The sequence below is a fragment of the Lampris incognitus genome, chromosome 19 (genome assembly GCF_029633865.1).
Source record: "Lampris incognitus isolate fLamInc1 chromosome 19, fLamInc1.hap2, whole genome shotgun sequence".
Lineage (NCBI taxonomy): Eukaryota > Metazoa > Chordata > Actinopteri > Lampriformes > Lampridae > Lampris > Lampris incognitus.
In genome coordinates this window covers 21,942,294-21,960,197 of record NC_079229.1, presented here as the reverse complement: position 1 = coordinate 21,960,197, position 17,904 = coordinate 21,942,294, and the positions used below count along the sequence as shown (strand labels likewise).

General features: G+C 47.1%; 1 protein-coding gene across 1 annotated transcript in view; it reads left to right on the top strand.

The window, feature by feature from the left end:
• Window positions 1-17,904, top strand: part of LOC130129512 (partitioning defective 3 homolog) — a 465,188-nt gene that overhangs the window by 166,846 nt on the left and 280,438 nt on the right. The window lies entirely within an intron of this gene.

Sequence of the window (17,904 nt, the reverse complement as noted above, 5' to 3'; positions counted from 1 at the left end):
CCCTGGCGAAACTCCTCACTATCAGGTGAAAAGAAGCACCTGGCGACTTCACATGTATCGGAGGAGACGTGGTAGTCTGCAGCCCTCCCTGGCTCGGGAGAGGGGGTGGAGCAGTAACGGGACGGCTCGGAAGAGTGGGGTAATCGGCCAAGTACAACTAGGGAGAAAAATGGAGGGAAACATTTTGGTGAAGTAGCTGATTTTGACATATGTATGCTACTGCTAAACTACTTTCAGCTGCTCCCGTTAGGGGTCGCCACAGCGACCAGTTTCCATCTCTTCCTGTCCTCTGCGTCTTCCTCTGTCACACCAGCCACCTGCGTGTCTTCCCTCAACACATCCATAAACCTCCTCTTTGGCCTTCCTCTTTTCCTCTTCCCTGACAGCTCCATATTCAGTATCCTTCTCCCAATATACCCAGCATCTCTCCTCCACACATGCCCAAGCCATCTCAATCTTGCCTCTCTTGCTTTGTCTCCAAACCGTCCAACTTGAGGGGTCCCTCTAATATAATCGTTCCTAATCCTGTCCTTCTTCGTCACTCCCAGTGAAAATCTTAGCATCTTCAACTCTGCCACCTCCAGCTCCACCTCCTGTCTTTTCGTCAGTGTCACTGTCTCCAAACCATACAGCATAGCTGGTCTCACAACTATCCTGTAAACCTTCCCTTTAACTCTTGCTGGTACCCTTCTGTCGCAAATCACTCCTGACACTCTTCTCCACCCACTCCACCCTGCCTGCACTCTCTTCTTTACCTCTCTCCTACACTCCCCGTTACTTCGGACAGTTGACCCCAAGTATTTAAACACGCACACCTTCGTCCCCTCCACTCCTTTCATCCTGACCATTCCACTGTTCTCCCTCTCATTCATACATAGTTATTTTTTGACATATGTATACAGTGACATAAAATGAGAAAGTATGTAGTGACACCGACAGGCTTATTTTTGGACTCGTGTTGGTCGTCTCAGGGGTACGGCCTGTGACCTTTCGTTCAAAGGAGGTTTTCCTATACCTAGGCCATCCTTCCACCATGGGGTTGCAGTCAATTCATCAGCATGGGAGTCCCACCCTGGTAACCGCACTAAACGCCCCCTCAAGGGCTGAATTACAAACAGAGTTGTCTCTTGCTTAATGTCAACAATGGTTTGATAGATTGTCAGGGGAACCAGAGACTGGGGCCTTGTTTAGTCTTCTCTTGTGTTGCTGGTGGAAAAACATGGATGCTGTCTTTAGCAATGTCACAGTTGGGCCGTATCATGCATATTTTTTTTTCATGTTTTTTTTCCCAGTCTGTTGGGAAGGTGATTCAACATCACAGCCCATAGGACATATGTGTACATGTACATACATATATGTACAAGCACATCGATACAAAACCATGAAAATATGTATGCACGCACACAAACATGCACAAGCACATGGCCACGTGTTTCTTGCTGGATTGTTCTGCAGAGCTAACTTGTGATAGCGCTGGTCTTCTTATTTCACTCTCTCTCCCTCTCTTTTGCTTCCCTAACTCTCTTATTATTTTCTTGACCCCTCTCTCCATGTGTGTTTCTTGCGCTCGTCTCTCATATTTTCTATTTCTGTCCATTTCCTTTCCACGGCCTTCTGTGTGTTTTTCTGGGCTAATATGCTCAGAGGACATGTTCCCATGGCTTATTAGTTCTGAAGCTGTCCGGGACATGAGTAAAGACTGACTGTTTGCATGTTGTTCATGGTTCTCAGCCTCTTTTCCTCCCTTTTCTCTCTTCTTTCCTCGCCTCCCCTCCCCTCTCTTCTCCTTGTAGCTTACTCGGTCTGCTCATCTTTCTTCTCTCCCACTCTAAACCCACCCGGCTCCCTCTTGTTGTCTCTCTTCATGTCTCTCTCTCACCCTGACTGATAGGCTTTGCCAATGCTGGGAGGTGCAGTCGTTTGTCAGAGAGAGGAATGATGGTGGGAATCTCAAATGTTGCTCTCTTGTCTGCTACAGCCCACATTATGTCCTCTCATGTCTCATGCGTGTCTCTTTATTGCGACATTTCCCTCTCTGCCACCTCGCTTACCAACATCTCTTTCTTCTTCTCTCTCGGTCTCGCACCTTGCCCTAGTACAATCTTCCTCTTGCTCCTGCTTCCCATGTACGGATATTCCATTCTATCCATTTTTTCTCTTTTTTCTCCGTGTTGTCTGTCTCTCTCTCTCTCTGTACGTCTCATTAGTCAATGACACTCTAACCTCTATGGTTAATTTACATTTGTGTGTGGCGGCAGGATCACAGTTGGCCAAGGGCAATGACTCCTGGCCTGAGAACAATAAGCCCACAGAGGGTTAGGGGTATTTAGTCACTCCCTTTGTCTCCGAGCTCTTTCTCCCTACGGACTCCTGACTGACCAGGCCCCCCTTTCAACACGCACACACACACACACACACACACACACACACACACACACACACACGCCTTGCATTACCTCATTAGTCCCAGCCGATGAAGTGATTCCCACCGTCTCGCTCTCTCCCTGCCGCCAGTGTGTTTCATGCTCCTCTATGGAGAGGTCATCTGTGAAGTTTGTCCTCTTTAAAGCACATGAAAGGGAAGTAGTCAGAGGCATACACAGCCACATGCTAATTGTTCATGTGTGGATGCACGTGCGCACGCATGCACGCACCCCCCCCCACACACACCCACACACACACTTGCTAATGTGCACACAGATGATATGTGCAGGCACATGTTGAGAGTATACACTTTCAAATATGCATAAAGGCTTAGGGTGCAAATTATTACATTTCAGTTGTGCACACAGCCACCTGCATGCACACAGGCTAGTGATTCACATGCACACGCTGATACACACATTGTCCCGAATAAGCACACAGAGCGGCACATCACAGGAGAGTAAGGGAGATGTGTGCAGACTTACTGTAAAATGATTAAAACATTTGTTCCCTATCTGCCTATAAATGGGAAGTCATCTTAGTTTCATCTTTCTCCGCCATTATTCGCTTTTCCCCGCTGATTCCCAGCTCTGCTCGTCTGAGGAGCTCAGGCATGTTTATCATCAGCCAGGGGACACAGTACTGTACAGATATATAATCAGTTCCATAGTGCTGCGAAACCCCTCCAAAGCTCTCACCACCCACCCCTCTGCTAATATGTCCGTTTCCAGAATACTTACTTTGGCCCGCAATCATAGCTTTGATCTTGGCTAAACATTTTCACAACGTCTCAGCAATCCCCCCATTTTTTTTCTCTTTTCTTTTTTCTCATGGAGCGCTTTCTGCAAATCATCCAGACATTAAGAGCCAATTGATTCGACATTGTGCAGGGACTTAACCAACAGACTCCCCCTATGTTACTCATACAAATGTTCAGAAACCACATGTTGGACCCAGAATGCTTGGGTTTGATGAAAAAAACACTCCCTCAAGGCTCTCTGCTATCTTTTTTGGCATGGATACAGCCTGTGAATTATTAATATGTGCTGAAATGCTTTCATCCGCCTACGGGAAGCAACTAAAAGATGATAGAGAAGTTTTACAAGTCCCTCCACTGCTGAAAACACCCTAATGATGTCGTGTTCCCTCTTGTATGAAATGCCTCCTTGCCGTTATTTTCTTGATCAGATTAATGACTTTTCCAATTGTGTATGTCGTTTGTTTTCATACTCAACCAAAACTTGTATTTGTGTTGACTTGTTGTGACACGATAACTCTTAAATCCAGGGGTTTGAGGCCGGTGCAGTAGATATGATGTGTAGCACGATGTGTAGCAGAGTACTGAAACTTTGTGTGAGGTGAAACGGAGATAAATATAATCACATTGACGAAAGATACGTTGGCTTTTTAATGACTCATATTAAGGTAATTGTGTTGATTGATGTCTTTGATCAGTCGTATTGATTGTCTGAAACCGCGCTAACTTCTGGTATCAAGTTACGTACATGTAAACACTGGCATACAGTAGTGTTATGCCTGATTTCACGAGTTTGCAGCTGCAGACTTGCACAGCGCCACCGCTTGGTGAATCATAGTAGAGTTACTTCTCGAGCAAGGGCGGTCGGTGTGTTTTTGTTTCCAGACTGTCTGGCGGACGCAGAGCTGCGTATTTTTAACAGCAGATCAAAAGTGTCCAAAGTACAATCTGCTTGATTTGCCAGTTGCATTCATTGCCAAACAAGAGAGTTATGATCCCACAGTCATATTTCATTTATGAAAACGTTGAGTCAGGCTTGGGGGAATGCTTCTAAATCAGTCTCTGTCTTGCAGGTCAAGAGTTTTGACACTGTGGATTTATACGGATATGTCTTGGTGTGAGAAACGAAGTTTCAGGTCTCCTGTCTAAGCATGACGGGATGGCTGTCCTGAGTGTATTAGCCTAATTCTGTCATATTACGCTGTGGTTTGGAAAACACTCAGTGAGCAGAAACTTATGGGCGAGTTCAGCGAAATCCTAGATCAGCGTGTCAGACTTCGGGCACGGGTGCCCATATACATGCCGCTATAACACATTACTTCACCAATCCCTGCTAGGACGTTTATTTTTTAATCACTTCAGGAATCAGGAACATTTATTAAAATGTCGTTTAAATATAATTTCCCTCAGCCCACAGCAGTGCAACACAAAGATAAATACTCATATATCAAAACTGCAAAAAAAAAAAAAAAACTATAAAAACTGCAAAACTACAAAAACACATATAGCCAACATATAAAATAAATAAATCACTGTCCAAGAGAGCGAATGCTAGCCAGGATGACTGTTGGAACTGCCGGTATACATGGGCTAGCAGTTAGCTTAGCCTGCCCCGCTTCCGCGTCCTGTCAGACCGCCCTCTGTGTTTCCTCCTCGGACCCAGCTCCAGGCAGGGCCGTGGTCCCCGGGTCCACCGGACGCAGCAGACCAGGCTCCACCCAGCCGATCCAGTGCCAGCTCTCCCAGCCAGAACACCCTCAACACACCTCTCCGCACGCCACACGCGACACCAAAAACACAGTCAACGCCAGGCGAGGCCGCTGCCAGACCACCCTGGGTGTCTGCCGGTCTGCATGGGCTAGCAGTTAGCGCTTCATAAGACAGTTGGAGTGCAGAGCCAGACACAAAAACAGTGTTTGGTAGGGATTCAGTCTCTTGTCCAACAACACTTCAGCAGGGCAGATACCTTTCTTTACAGGGCCTTGAATGCATGTCCTTTGTTTGAAGGCTATTCCTATTCACCACATCACCCCGTTGCCCCTTCAGATGTTATAGACATATCCACCTAGACCTAGTTTGATCCGCTCATCATCCCATGAATCATCATCTTATAACTTGAACCTCTATATAAATCACTTATATGTTTTATGGTGCTGCGTGCCCGATTGACTTGATGTCTTTATCCAAAACACAGCACACAGTGTCTGCACATCAAAATACCATCTGCCTCTTCACATCCCCAAGTTTTTATCTATTTTTTTTTTATTTCTCTTTCAATCATTCTTGGTAAAGCTTTCTCTATAGTGCTGAGTAGCACTAAGGTCATGCCTTTTCTTCTCTGTTTTTGTCTTCCTTTCTCTGTTATGTGTTGTGGAGACCTGATCTGGTCTCTTCTGTCCTGTTGCGTGCAAACTCTTCTGACCCCGTACCTCCCCACCCACCCCCGCACACCCCCTGTTTTTCTGTGTGCCTCATGGTGTGTCCGAATGTGTGCGTTGGTGAATAGAAGTGTGTGGGAGTGTGTGTGCGTGTCTGTCTTTTGAGCAGAGGATGTGTGAGGTGCTTTAAGATTAGCGCATGTACTTTGGTGGCCAGCCATCCCGCCTGTGGCTCCATGTACATAGCTTTTAATCAGACACGTCTCAGTCCATCCAGCAATCTGTTTAGGCCAGGCCTCACACGATGGGCCAATGTCGCTCCTCCCGCAGCATAGCTCTCATTTCGTACACAAAATAACTTCCTGCTCTTCCTCCACTAAATAACTGTCCAGAGGAAGCTGGAGTCTTGTGGAGGCATAGATTTCATGGGGAGAAAAGAAATAAAAACTCGAATTGAGAGGTTTTGCTCGGAGAGATTAGAAAGAGTTATTTCGGAGTCTGAAATACTTGAAAGATGGGCTTTATTTCTCTATGCGCTGCTTAGAAACTATCATAGAGTATGGCCTCTGCCTTAGTTTTAGTCTTACTCGACAATACAGAGTAATCCGAATCTCTATTACTTGTGTGCCGCTATTTTTCATTCAAAGTTTGGTTCTCTTGGGGAGTGAGAATGTGACTGTGTTATGTTACGAAATTCCCTCTGCCACCATGCTGCATATATATAGGAGCATGCATGCACATGCATGTATGGCTGTTACCTTGTGCACGTACACATGCACGCATACACACACACACAAGCAAGTCCAAGAAAACACACATATCTGCACACTCTCAAACAGCCCCCCATGTCTACCAAATACCATCGCAAGTCTGTCACTTCTTCCTTGATGTAGAATACTTCCACATTTGACAACTGATAGGAAAAATATGTGAGTCTACCATCTGTCCATGTTAGTAGAGCCCAGAAAAACAACCTTGACCAAGATCATGGAGAGAACAGGGTCCAACTGATGTAAAGGTTCCGGGCTAAACCTGTGTTTCTTGCACCATGTATTTTGCCATCTTGAACACTGAGATGTTATCACATGTGTTGTGATGACGCTACAAGGTGAAGGCCCATAGGACTTTCCAGTGTCGGAGACTCAATGAAGACAGACCTTCGCTGGCATATTATAAAATTCCCAAGCGGTTTCACGAAAAAAGGTTTTAGGTGCGGTGCTTTATTCGGCGGGTCTGCCGCCAGCCCCGACATATGTTGTCCTGTCACTGGCTTCTACCATGTCTGAACCAATGACTGTCCTTCTCCCCCCTCCCCTCCAAGTGATGTAACAGTGTTTTTAATCATGAACGACTTGGCCACATAGCAGGCTGAGGGAGATTTATGGCTGCTGTTCTCCGAGGCTCTGCACCCCGAGACGGGCAGTAATTGAGAAACAGACATAATGGTGTTTACATGGAAGGTGCTGCTGGGGCTTATTTCTGGGCCAGCCCAGGTTTGTTTGGTTTGCTGATTAGCAGCTCCCCGGAGGGGTGGGGTGGAAGTCTGGGTTGAGAGCGTTTCTATGTGAGAGTCTGGTCTGAGACGGGACTGGGCGGTGGCACCTTGGGATGGGGAGGTGGGGGGGGGCTGGTCACGTGTTGCCCCAATCCCAAATCTATATTATTTGTTCCACATGTGTGAGAGACGGGAGAATTGGGCACCCGCATGAATGAGCACGACTTCACGTACAGGCTCATACACGTATATACATTCTGACGTATTAAAACAGCCGCCTCCACACACGCATATACATCAAGCAACACACAAACTGATGTCAAAAACGTCCCACGCATGAAGGACACACACACACAAACTAGTGTGTGTGTGTGTGTCAACTTTTGTTGCTCACTGGGGTCCATAAAAGTTGAGCATCGACCCAGATGAGTCAGGTTTGATTTGGGAAGGAAGATCCGTAGCTCCTCTGTTCTCTGAGCTCTCCATTGTTTGGAGAAACAGTCTGGGAGCAACACACCCACACACACACACACACACACACAAATTTCAACCACACACATACACAGATACATAGGGGTTTGAGTTTGCCTGTTGTTGTTGTTGTTGTTTTGTTGTCATTGTTGTTGTTGTTGATGATGATGTGTTGTGGCGTCTGTGTCTGCTGCCAGAAGCCTTGCCTCAGAGGGCCCGAGGAAGGCTCACATCCTCTCCTCCTCTCTCTAGTAAACATTCTGGCTTGTTTCACAGTCAGCTGGGAAGGATCAATCTCTCCTCTCTTGCTCTGTTTCTCTCTCGTCCTCCCTCTGTCTGTCACTGTAGAAGTAAAAACTTCAGTGGTTGGTTCAGCTCTTAGAAATCAGCAGTTATCTTTAATAGAGGTAGCCTATTCTACTGAGAAATCCTTAGACTGGTGTCAAATCATCCCCCAAAAATAAATACAACTACTCTGATCAGCCTTTTTTTGTTTTTTTGTTTTGTTTGTTTTTTGGTTGCTTGACCAATGTGCACTTGATGATCCAGTTCATGTACATTTCCATGCTTGCATGTACATTCTGCCGAGGCCTCAGATTGCATGAGCAAAGTTTTAGGGCAAGTGTTTGTGGACTGTTTGGCCAGCAGTAGTATTTTTTAAGTTTCCTTTATTGATTCCCCTTGGGGAGATTCAGTTACTGCAAATTAACCCATCCTAGCTGTGATCTGTGTAGTAGCTAGCAGCAGTGGACTGCCCCCTTCATGCTGCGCCCGGGGACCAACCCCAGTTCTTTTCCTATTGCCTTGCTCAAGGACACAGACAGGAGTATTAACCCTAACATGCATGTTTCTTTTGATGGTGGGGGAAACCGGAGCACCCGGAGTAAACCCACCGCAGATATGGGGAGAACAAGCAAACTCCACACAGAGGACGACCTGGGATGACGGGGTTCAAACCCAGGTCCTTCCTGCTGTGAGACAACAGCACTAACCACTGGGCCACTGTGCCGCCCCGCTCGTTTCCCTTAATGAGATTCCTGCATCGGAACAAGTCTTCTATTGAATACTCAACTCAGCAGGATCAGCTGCTTCCTTTAGCCAGCAGAAAAGCGATTAGATATTTCAGGGTTTTATTTTGTGTCCAACATAGGTGTAAGCATCAAACAGACACAGCTTAGAGTACTATAAAGATAGATCTGATCAGAGATCAGGTGTACACGTTAGAGAGGGTCCATCCAGTTGGAAGCCTTATCCACCCACCTTTGTCATGCTCCTCTAATAAGCTATTTATTTGCCTGAAATAGCAAGAATGAAAGCCTCCGGGTAGTGTGGCAGTCTATTCCGTTGCCTGCTAACACAGGGATCGGCAGTTCGAATCCCTGTGTTTTCTCTGGCTTGGTCGGGTGTCCCTACAGACACAATTGGCCGTTTCTCCGGGTGGGAAGCCGGATGTGGGTATGTGTCCTGGCTGCTGCACTAGCGCCTCCTTTGGTCAGTCAAGGCACCTGTTCGGGGGGGGGGGCTGGAGGGAATGGCATGATCCTCCTATGCACTACGTCCCTCAGGGGAAACTCCTCACTGTCAGGTGAAAAGAAGCAGCTGGCAACTCCACATGTATCGGAGGAAGCATATGGTAGTCTGCAGCCCTCCCCGGAGCGGCGGGGGGGGGGGGGGTGGAGCAGCGATCGAATTGGCTCAGAAGAGTGGGGTAATTGGCCGGATACAATTGGGGGGGGGGGGGATCCAAGAAAATAAAAAAGGAATGAAAGCCACAAAGCGGTGTAACCTATGAGAGACTCCAGTTGAATACTTCAAGCAAAATTAGGCTTTTGTATCATAGTGGACTCCGAGTCTGGCCTGGCCCCCTATCATCCCCGCTGAGAGCAGAGGTGTTTGACCATTTTCTGTTGGACTCTGGGTGTAGGGATGGATGACCTAGTAGGCTGGCCAGACAAACCACTTGACAGGTCCACACACAGAAGGGGAGCGAGAGGGAGGGAGAGGGAGAGGGAGGGAGAGGGAGAGGGAGAGGGAGAGAGAGATAAGGTGGTGGAGACACCCTGTCTCATTTCCATGTACCTGTCAAGACCAATCAGATATGATCGCAAATAAAAATGTGTAAGTAAACAGACATACAAACACAGGCACCCACAGCCGTGTCTACAAACCACATAAGTACGTCCACACTCTGACATTTCCGTTAAAAGAAGGACGGGGTTTTGGCTTTATTTTGATAACTACCCCCCATTCTCTAAAGTGCTTTTCCATCCATCCATCTATCTGATTGCATCCTCTGGTCTTTGTAAAGGTCAACAGTGGATGTTTATTCAGAGTTTGTCTCGTCTGCCTCTCTGGCATTACATCAGATTAGATGTAGCTAAATACTCCGCAGAAGCACTCTCTGGCTGGTGTTCTTCGCCCCATTTGGGTGCGGTTGGCTGGACACGCTATTTCTATTTAAAACTTCTACATATTTCATCCCCGTCTCTCCGCTCTTAGTTCCCACCAGTCCCGAAGGCACCGTGCCCCCAGGAGCACACGGGACCTTCTGGACCCATGTGGAAGATGTGAATTCGGGTCGATGTGAAGTATTCTGTGGAAGCCCCCCTCACACACGGGGGCATCAGCGCATAGTCAGCAGATGAAGAGAAGGCTGCCTAACATAATTTATTCAGCTTCTGAAACAGCCCAGGCCCAAAGGATTCAAACTTGCCCTCTTTCCTTGAGAGAGAGAGAGCGAGCGAGCAAGCGAGAGAGAGAGAGAAAAGCATTTTGACATTTCGCTGGGGCATGGTTGCACGTCTTTCATATTTAAATCAGTCTAATGTGAAAGCGCGGTCTCAAAGTGTGTAAGGGCCAGGCGGTGGGACGGAAAAAAGAAAGGGATGACCCTCATCTCACCTGCCTGTCAACCGTCGTCTAGGGCTCGCCACCAGTGCATGTACGTGCACGCACGCACACACACACACACACACACACACACACACACACACACACACACACACACACACACACACACACACACACAGTTTCCGGCCTCGGCAGTGTCCTCTCCATAACCTGATCAGTATGCTGAGGCATTAGCTGTATTACCTTGCATTGGCAGCAGATCAGAAGGGAGGGACATTCTCCTCTCCCAGGTATAGTAAGGACACTCTTCCTCCCTCCATGCCATCTCAGTGATTGGAAACTTCCGGGGCTAATACATTAGAGAGCCCCTATGTTCTCTCGCCACTTAGCTGGAAGTTGATGTTTGCATGTGTTTAGTGCGGGATCAGTGAAGTGGGAAAGTGAAGTGGATGCAGGAGGTGACCGCACCGGACCAGAGGTGGTCTTAGCTTATAATCAGCTAGACTGCTGGCTGCTGCTATGTAAACAAGATAATAAAGGAAGATAAACACATGTATTATACTCAGTGGCGACATGACATAAGAAAAAAAACACGTTTATTTTATTGACTTATTGATTTTTTCTTTAGCCGCGGTGTTGTGTGTTTGTTTTTCTCCGCTTTTATCCACCGTTCTTCACAAATTGAAGTCAATTTATACTCTAAACAAGGGGAGAGAGAAAAAAAGCAATAAAGGGCAAACCCAATATGAGGTAATAATTCCCTTGCGAGCGAACCTCTCCCTGAGGTGCATGATGGTCCGTGTAGTTCTCCCTAACCCCGAGCCCCGGCCCTAATCCTTCACTGCAGGGACCAGATTAGGGCTCCGTCTTATTAGAGAACCGCTCTCTCTCCCCGTGCGCCTCAGATCGATGCCCGGCGCCGCATGAAGTGGCAGCGCGGGTTATTAAACACGGGACCGACCAAACCCCCTGTCTGCAAGGATAATCCCATCACAAATTAAGAAAAAGGAGAAGTGGACAGGAAGGACAGGGAGGTGGGAGACTTCACTTAGTGTGACCTTCTGAAATAGTGAAGCAGACGCGTGAGCCCACAGATATTTGTGTGAGCGCGCGCACACACACACACACACACACACACACACACACACACACACAAAGACATACGTGACATATCCCTGCCTCCCGCCCAATGACTGCTGGGATAGGGTCCAAGCATCCCCGAGACCCTGAGAGCAGGATAAGCGGTTTGGTTGATGGATGGGTGTTTATTATGCTTATTTAATCTTAGTTTCTAAACCGATGATGGTGTGTGATCAACTGTCTAATGAAGGAAAACATTGTAATGCAATTGGACTATGCTCTGTGTGTGTTTAGTGTCACTTTTGCCAAATAGTTCAATCAGATATAGAGACAGATATGATCTTACAAATATGCACAGTACACCGCACACACACACAAACACACACACGCATTATGCATGTGTGGCAGTAGAAAGATTCTCACCCTTGCAAAAACTGTCTGATTCAGATGTGGTGGAAAACACCACACATGCACGGATACACACCGCACATGCACACACACACACACTCTCTCATGCAAATAACACACACACACAGAAAATTATAAATCCTTCATAAATTGGCCCTCATGCCTGTCCAAATCTTTTCAGTCTCATAACCTTTGATTTAAGGCACGATAAGCTCTTTATTGAAGAGGTGATGAACTCAGGATACTGGACTGTAAAGTCCCCTAATCTTGTTCGTATCCAAATATCATCCTCCCAGAGCCGGGCCAAAATCACTTCACATCATTTGTCCCCTGGGGATTATAAAGTTCAACTGTACTCCTTTCTGCCCCCCCCCCCCACACACACACACACACACACACACATAGTTGTACTGTTGCTTCCTCTGTCTTTGTTTCTGCCCTTGTCTCTTGCTGTCCACTGATGTGTCCCGGCATCACATCTGGAACCGGTCACATACCATAAAATGAGGCTGATGTTGTCATTGTTTGTTGTAAAGCTCGGCGGCGGCGAGTGTCCTTTCAAAAGACACAGCAAAACATCGAGTTAGGGCTTTGCGGTGTGCTGGGAACTAGACCAGCTTTTCATATTGTACCGCCGACCCCCCCCCCCCCCCCCGACACATGCACACACACTAATTCACAGCGTCATCATGAATCCAAATAACAAAAGACCAACTCAAAGTAGAAGATGTGAAGTGATTTGCATAGTCATGGACGCGGTGTGGTTGTGTCAGGAAGAGATGTGTGTGCTAGTAGTGAAAGGGCGGCATACTGTCTGCAGCTAACTGCACCTTTTATTTGGTCCTGTAGATGTGATCCAAGAGATGAGGAGGTGTCTGCAGTCCCACCTTCTGCCTCATCCCTGGTTTATTAGCCACTGTGACGTAACAGCTAACTAGACATTTCTCCATATGTCTCCATGTTTTGTTTTGTTTTTTTTGGGGGGGGGGGTTCCCCCTTTTTCTCCCCAATTGTACCCATCCAATTACACCACTCTTGCTCCACCCGCTCTGCCAATCCGGGGAGGGCTGCAGACTACCACACGCCTCCTTCGATACATGTGGAGTCGCCAGCTGCTTCTTGTCACCTGACATTGAGGAGTTTCGCCTGGGGAACGTAGCGCGTGGGAGGATCACGCTATTGCCCCCAGCTCCCCCTCCCCTCAGAACAGGCACCCCGACCGACCAGAGGAGGCGCTAGTTTAGCGACCAGGACACATACCCACATCCAGCTCCCCACCCGCAGACACGGCCAACCGTGTCTGTAGGGACGCCCAACCAAGCTGGAGGTAACACGGGGATTCGAACCGGCGATCCCCGTGTTAGTAGGCAACGGAATAGACTGCTACCTTCTCCCACTTTACTTTTCTGTTTTGGTCTTGCCCCGTCTTCTGCTCTCTCATTCTCTCTAGTTTCTTCACTCTCTCCTTTTCTGCATCTGTTTCTTTTTTCTCATGTTCACTCTTTATTCGGCCTCGTTCTCCCTCTCATTGCTCAGCCAGTGCCATCTCTCTACTCTTCTCTTTCTTCAGGATCTCCCTGTCCCTCTTGCATTTTCAACCCACACACACACACACACGCACACACACACCAGCCCACCTGAGCCCATACTGTATACACAGAGATGACAACTATTGAAGCTCTAATGTGTTTGGAGGGAAAATCCATACAGAGAGGATGAGTCAGTGGGCAAGACCTTACCTAACTGTCACATCTGATCAATATTAAAGAGGAGAGAGACCAGGAACTTTCTTCTTCTTCTTCTTTTCTCAAAGGGACAATAATCATCCCTGTGTCCAGGGTCTATTATGCAGTCGTCCTGTGTACTGTATAGCCATCTGGCTAATGTGAGGCTGGCCTCAGCCCTCTATTGGGGCCAAAGCAATCTATGATAGATGTTATTCCACTTTGTCATCTCCTTTCCTTTTCTCTGTTTCCGTCCGTCTGTCTGTCTCCATCTCTTTCTCTCCCTCTGCATCTCTGTTTCTGTTTCTGTTTCGATTTCTTTAGCCCGGTCCTGTCTTTTCTCCACTCTCTCCCCTGTCTGTCTTCCTCTTCATCATTCGCTCGCTCTCTTTGTCTTCCCCTATCACATTCTTTCCCTCTGTTCATCTTTTTTCCCTCTCTCCCTCCTCCTACCCTCTCCTGTGTGTGTGTGTGTGTGTGTGTGTGTGTGTGTGTGTGTGTGAACGCGCTGGCAGACATGGCAGTAATCATCTGGGATAATCCCAGACGTGCATGGGCCTCTCATACAGTTGCACCGCTGTCCGAGGTGAACGTCATTAGAGCCCTGAACTGGATGTGAACCGTCCATTGCCGAGAGGGGGCAAGGCCTATTAAAAGCCATTATTGAATTTTTTAACCTCGTTTCAGAGTAACAGCATCACCGGCTGGCTGCCATCCTTATTTTCTTTGTGCGGTTCCCATCCTCCTTTGCGGAAGGCTACAAATAACTGCCGAAATAAAAGAATTAAATGCATGAAGCATGGATACAGGCTGTGTCAAAAAACTTCCTGCACTTGATACGATTAGATTAGATCAGAATTAATTCCCTTTAAAGATGAGGTAAAAAGTTGGCCAGTGTGAGTCAAGTCAGTTTTATTTGTGTAGCCCAATATCACTAATTACAAATTTGCCTCAAGGGGCTTTACAGCAACACGACATCCTGTCCTTAGACCCTCGTATCGGATAAGGAACAACTCCCTAAAAAAAAAAACCTTTAACAGGAAGAGAAAAATAGGAAGAAATCTCGGGGAGAGCAACAGAGGAGGGATCTCTCCCCCAAGATGGACAATGTGCAATGGATGTTGTGTTTACACAATTTACACAATACAACATTGAAAGAGGATAACAGAATTATAATGGACTTATAGCAAGTGTCAGAAAATATACCCAGTACCCCTCCTTTTTTTGGAATACCCCCCCACCCGCTTTTTTTCCCCTCCCCAGTTGTATCCAGCCAATTCCCCACTCTTCCGAGTCGTCCCAATCTCTGCTCCACCCCCTCTGCCGATCCGGGGAGGGCTGCAGACTAGCACATGCCTCCTCCGATACATGTGGAGTCACCAGCAACTTCTTATCACCTGACAGTGAGGAGTTTCACCAGGGGCACTTAGCACATGGGAGGATCACGCTATTCCCCCCAGTTCCCCCTCCCCCCATAACAGGCGCCTCGACAGACCAGAAGAGGCGCTAGTGCAGCGACCAGGACACATACCCACATCCGGCTTCCCACCCACAGACACGGCCAAATGTGTCTGTAGGGATGCCCAACCAAGTTGGAGGCAACACGGGGATTCAAACCAGCGATCCCCGTGTTGGTAGGCAACAGAATAGACTGTCACGTCACCCAGATGTCCCTCCGTCCTTTTATTCAGGTGGTTTCCGTACCTTGAGAGTTGTTTTAACCACTACCATAAAAGGGGCTAAGAATCGGGCCTGTTGTGCCTCCAGTCACAAGGCAGTAGAGGGGAGGGGATGGCTTAATGAGCACAAGGAAAATGCTACACTCATCTCAGTCACCACACCTCAGCCCAGTGTAACGCCTCCAGAAGATTTTAAAATCGATTGTTTCTCGGTGAAGCAAGGTTTTGAGACCTGAGATTCGAACCCCACACATCTTAAAGCACCCACCCTGCTGAATTGTTAGGCGTAAGCTGACCCTGTGCTCTGACCTCTCTAGGGGGGGCAATCAAAAAGCAAATCTCACTATCGGAATAAAAAGTGGAACATCATACATATGGAAATAACATCATATTATCAGCTTCCGTGTCGCAAAAATGTATAGTTGGCCTCTTCCCCAACTCCCAAGATTCGGAGAAATATTGCCTGAGGTTACTGGTGGCTTGTATTGGCCCAGAGCTCCAGTAAAAAAATTTGAATAAGTTGCATCTTTTTTATTGCCAAAATTAACTTCATGCTGCATCCCGCTGCCACCTGGGTGTGCTCAGTTACTGTGTACTATTCAACTCCTACTCTCAAATCACCCTGTCAGATTTTTTGAACACGCACGAGCCTAGGTGCCACATAGTCGTGACTAAAATACACACCTTCCAGTGAGGAGTTGCGTCCTCCCCAGTGTCAGATGTAAGATGAGTGTGGGCATATGCTCGCTGAGAGATTCTGCTGATAGATGACAGGTGGTTGTTCATCCATTTGCATAATTATGGATATATAGCGTACAGGCTGGTAGTATGCCTTAAACCAATCCATATGGCCTATTGGGAGGAAGTAAGCACTTTGCTCAGCACTCTACAGATATACTTAAAGCGGCAGCAGACACCTTTTGTTATCGTTATGAAGGAAATGTTTATTGCACAGTGTAATGGGTATACAATAATGACGCCATCGGTGTTTATATTGGTTCCCTATAAGCCTCGTTTTCAGGTTTATAGGGAACTAAATTCCTTCTGCCCCCGGGTATGATCTCACGGGAAAGTGAAGGCTCGATTTACGGCACAAAAGAAGTGCATCAACCATCGTGCAGCCAAAACAGTAAGAAGATAGCGCTTTTGTTTTCCCCGGTAGCTAGTAGTGGAAATGGCAGACGGTGGAACAACCGAAGTGACAGTGGAAACTCTACCCAGTAAGAGAAAAAGAACCCCATTGACGGAAGAGGCAAAGAAAGCGAAGAGGGAGAGGGATAGAAACTGATAAAATGAGAGTGAACCTCGGACAGGCTTTCACTCGATGGAGCTAGCTTTGGTGTTGTATCGAACTCTGTTTCCCCATTGAGATCGATTTCCCCCTTGCCAGACGAAAGCGTTCGCATGGAAACAGGCTAGCTATCGGCTACGATTAGGTTAAGGTCAGCCTAAGGTTAAGGTTAGGGTTAGGTTAATCAAGTGTTCCCTGTATTGAACTCTGACTAGGGGGAAACAGATCTCGATGGGGAAACAGAGTTCGATACAACACCCGGCATTCTTTCTACTGGATCAGTAAGTAACACAACCTGCCTACTAATTAAAACTACCGTATGTTTTACTCCGTCTTTATCGTAGCGCTGAAATCGGGGTTTCTAGTTCAAATTGGGATTCTTACGGCTGTTTCTTTGGACAATAGCCAGAATGCTAATAAACAAAGCAATGTGGTTGTCTTCGCGACAGCGGTGCAAACAATAAAAACACTTGGAAACGCTAGGGGGGACTATGAGAAGTTGTCTACTGCCGCTATAATGCTGAGACGGGCTTTCCAGGTGTGTGACAAGCTTCAATAGTAGTCATCTCGAGTGCTTTAACGGAGGAGAGGACGTTTTCTTTTGTCACCCACATCCACTCCAACACACACACACACACACACACACACACACATCTGTTTTTGTAACTATACAATCAACTGTGGCAATTTGCTAGCAAGTTAAAGGTAAATTGACAGATTGATTGATGTGCCACCTGGACTAGTGTTTACCGTAGGTTTTCTTGATCGATCTGAGGGGTCTGGTCAATTAGTGCCAGGTCCTATTCCACGAGGCTGTTGAAACACAGACCATACACACACACACACAAACCCACGTACACGCATAGACAAGCAGGAGTGGTGTACAGAAGACACACACGAGTCATTTTTCCTCATCTACTTTCTGCTTTTTTCCCCCAGTATTACAGGTGCCAGCCAAGTCCAGTTGAGCTTTATAACATTACATTGGTGCTCGCAGGAATTTTGATGGAAGCAAGGGTGCTTATCATAACCATTTCCCATGTTACCGCTGATATATCGTTTAGTGTGGTAGGGACTGCAGTGGGGGTGGGTGGGGTAAACTGCCTGACAGAATGGTGGGAAATTGCAATGGTCCCACTAAACAGCCACTGTTGGAACATATTGAGGTGGAAACTGATCTACTTGATAAGGTGTAGAAGCAGTTTATTGGATTGATGTTAATTTGATATGCTACTCCCTAATCCTGATTCATTCTTTCTCTCTCTCTCTCTCTCTCTCTCTCTCTCTCTCTCTCTCTCTCTCTCTCTCTCTCTCTCTCTCTCTCTCTCTCTCTCTCTCTCTCTCTCT